This window comes from Callionymus lyra, chromosome 3 (genome assembly GCF_982586985.1).
Source record: "Callionymus lyra chromosome 3, fCalLyr1.hap1.1, whole genome shotgun sequence".
NCBI classification, from domain to species: domain Eukaryota; kingdom Metazoa; phylum Chordata; class Actinopteri; order Syngnathiformes; family Callionymidae; genus Callionymus; species Callionymus lyra.
This window is the reverse complement of record NC_141820.1, coordinates 32,890,645-32,896,357: the sequence shown is the minus strand read 5'-3', so window position 1 is coordinate 32,896,357 and position 5,713 is coordinate 32,890,645. Positions and strand designations below refer to the sequence as shown.

At 42.1% G+C, this 5,713-nt stretch overlaps 1 pseudogene; it reads left to right on the top strand.

The window, feature by feature from the left end:
* Positions 1 to 4,530: 4,530 nt before the first annotated feature.
* On the top strand, positions 4,531 to 5,306 carry LOC148084495 (transmembrane protein 178A pseudogene; annotated as a pseudogene).
* The last annotated feature ends 407 nt before the right edge of the window (positions 5,307 to 5,713 follow it).

The following is a 5,713-nucleotide window of genomic DNA, read 5'->3' as shown; positions in this document are numbered from 1 at the left end:
CAGCCTTGTGCGAGGTATCTTAATGTTTTTGGTCATTTTTAGACAAAGAAATGTGATCCCTGGTCGCAACCTTTAAATGGACTTACCTTTTCGCCTATATCTTGATTCCTTCTTGTTTCTGTCTTTTGATATTCATCCCATGTTATCAGTCCTTTAACAATTTGGGAATTATACAACTTAATTCATAAACTTGATAAATACCAACATTTATTGTTGTATGTAGTTTTCATGTGGAGCTCTTGTACTCGATAAGCCAGTGGTGGGCCGTCAGGGCCAGCAAGGCCTTCTCTGCTGGCCTAAACATAATCAGAAAATGAATGTATTTATTTAATTTAATAAAAAATAAAAAATAAAATTAGTCTTTTTTCGTCATTTCATTTATTTCCTCTTGCTTGTGCCAGTTGCGCACTGCTCCCATGATGGTATGTTCATGCTTTCATCCAATCATATTTGAGCAGCCAGTCACGTGTTACGCCTTCAGACGCTTCAGCGCTGGCCCTTGCTCATTGAAATCAACGGCAGCCGAAGGATTGTGTTAACCAATCTGAATTGAGTTGGCTACACAACGTGTTTTTCGTTGAACGTGTGACACGTGACACGTTCACGTCCTCTGATTGGATAGCACTGAGACTAGTCACATGGAGCTGAAACGTTGATTTGGGTTAATTAAAAGTTTGTTTTTTAACACACAATGGGTGAAGAGCTTGATCTGGTCACGGATAGACTTGCAAAGCAATTTTCAAGAAGGATATTTCAAGAAAAGCTGGACGTTGTTAAGAAAGTAATGCTAACTCCGAGACGAGTCTGTTACGAGCCTCAAATGATTTATTTATTTCCTTCATGAACTACGTGAGTAAATGCATTTTTCTAAATAATGTTGCACTTTATGAGATCAATAGTGGTGCTTGTGTGTGCGTGTGTGTGTTTGACGCTGAAGCAAGTGTGTGTTTGTCGCTGAAGCATGTAGTGTGTGTGTTGGGGTGGAGGATGCAGAGCGTGTGTCGTTGCCATGGAGCTGATGTTAATTTGATGATGATCTAAACGTCTTATGGACCTATAACAGCACAAGTTCAGATCCCTGTGGTGCAAAAGTAGTTATTGAGAGGTGAAACATGCGCCAGTGATAGACTTGCAAAGCAATTTTCAAGAAGGATATTTCAAGAAAAGCTGGACGTTGTTAAGAAAGTAATGCTTTCTTAATGAAATTTGTTAATGAAAGTAATGAAAGTAATGAAATTACATCCAGCTCTACTGCTCTTTTGACCCAACTGAGCCCCAAAGGCTGAACAGCTTAGTCAATTGTTTGCTAGAAATCAATCAATGGCTGAATGAAAACACTTTACAGCTAAATGTGGACAAAACTGAAACTCTGGTGATTGCTCCTGATGATAAGATTCCAGGGTTGAGTCAGTACTTGGGTGACTTAGGTCAGTCTGTCAAACTGAGCCTGAGAAACCTGGGTGTTGTATTTGATAAAGACGTGTCTCTTGTTCAACACTGCAGAAAACTGACCAGAAACTGTTTCCTTCAACTGAGAAAAATCTCTAAACTTAGGAAAATGTTGTCGGAACATGATCTGGAGCTTGTAATCCATGCGTTTGTTTCTTCTCGTCTGGACTATTGTAAAAGTTTGTTTTCATGTCTTAACAAGAAGGATCTGTCTCGTCTGCAGTTGATTCAGAACTCTGCAGCGAGAATTCTGACCCGCTCAAGTAGGAGAACTCACATTTCTCCGATCCTTAAAACTCTTCACTGGCTTCCAGTTTCTTTCAGGATCAACTTTAAAATTCTGGTTCTTACTTTCAGAGCTATTCATGGTCAGGCTCCTCCTTACATCACTGATCTGATCCAGCCTTACACCCCAGCTCGGGCTCTGAGGTCTGTGGATCAGAATCTACTTATGGTTCCACGCTCACGGTTCAGGACCAGAGGAGAGAAATCTTTTCAGGCTGTTGCTCCTAAGCTTTGGAACGATCTTCCTCTCTCTTTGCGCTTGATGGAGTCTACTGACTCCTTTAAGAAACACCTTAAGAAGTTTCTATTTGTTCAGGCTTTTCCTTGAATTTCTCCGAACTCCTGTGTTGTTCTCAGTATTATCTTGATCTTTAAAGTATGTACTTTTTTGAGTATTGTTTTGATTGTTTAAGCGCTTTGTGACCCTGGTCTCGAAAAGTGCTATATAAATAAATATTACTTACTTACTTACAGTGAAGGCCTACGTGTGAAATGCACGGCCCGCCACTGCGATAAGCTTATATGATAACCTCTATAAGTCAACCAATATGTCTTTTCCTGTGAAGTGTTTTTTCAAATATAATTTCTCGCAACCCATCTGACTGAGAAACATCCCACTGAATCTAACCAGAACCATCCAACAGGATGAGTGGCATCTGCTTCATCCGCGGAGAATCACCGCAGGGTTCGTGGGAATGGCTGCAGCAGTTCTGATGTTTGGAAGCATAGTCTCTTCCGTTGGGCTCTTCTGGGAGGAGCACCTGACCCAGCATGTCTCTGGACTCTTGTTCCTGATGGCCAGGGTCTTCTGCACAATCACCCTGTGCACCTATGCGGCCAGTGTGAACTATGGCCGCTCCAGAACGCCTCCTTTCATCTACGGCCTACCTGCTGATGTGGACCATTGTTTTGGCTCGGCTGTCTGCTGTGCTGGTGTCTGGGTCTCAGTGTGGCAGCAGGCAGCCACCTTCCCCTTCCTGCGCCATGCTGGATCCCTCCAAGCAAAAAATCCATGAGAATCCTCTCTATGAGTCTAATAGTGATGGTGCATGTGCATGTGCATGTGTGTGTGCCCAGCTGTGTGCATTTATAGTGTGTGTTCATGTGTTTGTGCATGTATGTGTACGAAGGTGTGATGGTTTGTCTGTCGTAAAGCTGTTGAATCATCATTGAGAACAAAGAAACTCCACTCAAGGATACATAGATGGATAATAGGACCGAGAATAAGGCATTTTCCCATGGCAGAGTAGAAAAAAAAATCATGATTATTTTATTATTTTTCCCCCGCTTATTCCTATTTTTTTAGTAAACCAAAATCATGTAAATTCTGACATGAATAAGTTAAAAGTAGCTCTTGTAGCCTGATGAAGCTTCATGAGATTCACAGCTTGTGAGTAATTGTGGCAAAAAGATGGAAGTAGCAAGTAGCAGAAAGATCGGTGGAGCAAGAGAAATCTCTCCAACAATAACAACTTGTGAGAAAACAACATAAACTATTGTAAGTGTTGTTCAAATGTGGCACATGGAAGGCAGAGCAGCGTGGAGAAGTGCTGCCCTGAAGTTGAGAAATATATTATAATTTTTTGTTTTTCACTTTCTGGTGTTAAATGACGATGGATGATAATGACTTGCTCTCTGGTTGTGTCCGTGTGTGTCCCTGGGTTGAAACAACGCTATACAAGCTATCAAAGATCAAAGCAACAGCAGTACATTTGGAAAAAAAAGTCTCTTTTTGATATATCCAATATTTGATCAATCAATTTATTCTTAATACATTTTAAAGTGTTCATCTACAGACTATAATTGCTGTTTTTATCTCACATTCAAAGTGTTTATAACTGTTATAGGTTGACGTGTCAGCACTGTCAAGAGGGATCAATAATCTATCTATCTGTCTTTCCGTCCGTCCGTCCATCCATCCATCCATCCGTGATTATTATCATTAGAATCAAGAGAGTAATCACATTCTCCTGCCTTATTTGCACGTCTCAACACAAAGTGAAAATGTTTGAGCATGGAAGCCTGCAAACCTCAATTTGTATAGTAATTTCATGAATGGCTAACTTCCTTCTCCTGGGTATCTCTCTGACATAGTTAGAGCTCTGTGTGTGTGTGTTTGTGTAAGTTTGTGCAGAGCCAATAACATCACACTCTGTGTTAATAACTCACTATCTTCATGTGCTTTATCCATGGTACAGACTTATTTATGGAGTGTAACTTACCCACAGACTCTATAAGCATTCACTGCCAAGAACATTTTCAAAAGATATTCTATATCGTATATATATATATATTATAATTTAAATATATTGTTGATTTATTACACCTGGCAACTAAAGGAACCCTGACCATATGGAAGCTTTTAAGGGATTTGGCAAACGCCTAATTAAAGAGAGAGACTTCCAGCTTTACTTTTATTCCTGACAAAATTGTGATGTTTAGAGGTGGAATTCACTGACTGCCAAAAACATAAGGATAAATATGTATGATTTTCATATATGTCTATACTGTGAATACATTTTGGCAAGGTTATGTAAACAGCTTAGTTGTTATACTTTACTTCATACTTCACTTTTTTCAGTCATCCTGACAACATTATTTTCACGTAATTTGTTGATTTTTTACTTCCATGTGACTGCAGGGTTCATATGTCACAGAAATGTTAGCTTTTTAGGACAGTCCTGAGATCTTCAGTTTAGAGACAGTGTTTTGGACTCAAACCATATTATTGATGCTTAGGTTCAGTGCTCTGGGACAGACGTGAAGAGCCGACTCTGCGGAGGATGGCTGCAGGAGATGGCAAGTATAGGAATCAGCATCTCGGGGTGCGGGACCAGCTCGGTCCATTAACCGGACATGCAGCGGTGTCTGCGGTGAGTCTAGTGCTCAGCATGTTATCTCTGCTGCTGCTGGTCACTGCCATCTCCACAGAACCAGGAGATGTGGCGCTGATAAAGCTGGTGCATGTGGGGAGCAGAGAGGAAGAGCTGCTAGAGAACTGGCGGGCCATCCGGGGGATGGGCATCCTAAGTCCAAATGTGAGAGCCCGCTGTTCTCCTAACATTATGGCCTGTGGAGGAAATACTACTTCAAGGGCCTGGACCCGGATACCGACAAGCTGATTGACGGAGGAATTGCTGATCGCTGCACTGCGGTCAAATATAATTTCTCGCAACCCATCCGACTGAGAAACATCCCACTGAATCTAACCAGAACCATCCAACAGGATGAGTGGCATCTGCTTCATCCTCGGAGAATCACCGCAGGGTTCGTGGGAATGGCTGCAGCAGTTCTGATGTTTGGAAGCATAGTCTCTTCCGTTGGGCTCTTCTGGGAGGAGCACCTGACCCAGCATGTCTCTGGACTCTTGTTCCTGATGGCCAGGGTCTTCTGCACAATCACCCTGTGCAACTATGCGGCCAGTGTGAACTATGGCCGCTCCAGAACGCCTCCTTTCATCTACGGCCTACCTGCTGATGTGGACCATTGTTTTGGCTGGTCTGTCCACCTTCCCCTTCCTGCACCATGCTGGATTCCTCCAAGCAAAAAATCCATGAGAATCCTCTCTATGAGCTTCAGGACCCTTCTCCTCCGATGTGGGTTCACCAAGACCTTGTAGAACCTTTGGTGAATGTATCACAAACATGAATGTAAGTATCTGGACTCCTTTGCTTCAATGTAAACTGCTGACACTTCCTGACCCAAACCTGTGGGTCCACAGGGACCCCCTCTATCCTCCAATGCTGTACATAGACATTTTTGAGGTTCTTAAGGTGTCTAGAGGTTCTGGTTGCAGTACAAAGTCGAATCAAGTTGTTTAAAGTGTGTAATAAAGAACTTAGAACTTCTGAAGAACATACGGAACATTTAGAAGTTCAGTGCTCTGCAAACTTTAAACAATAAGCTTGAGTCCCTAGTACAGCAGTTGTAAGTAAGGAGGGTAAATAGGAGGGGGCTCAGGACAAAGTGCCCAGAATAG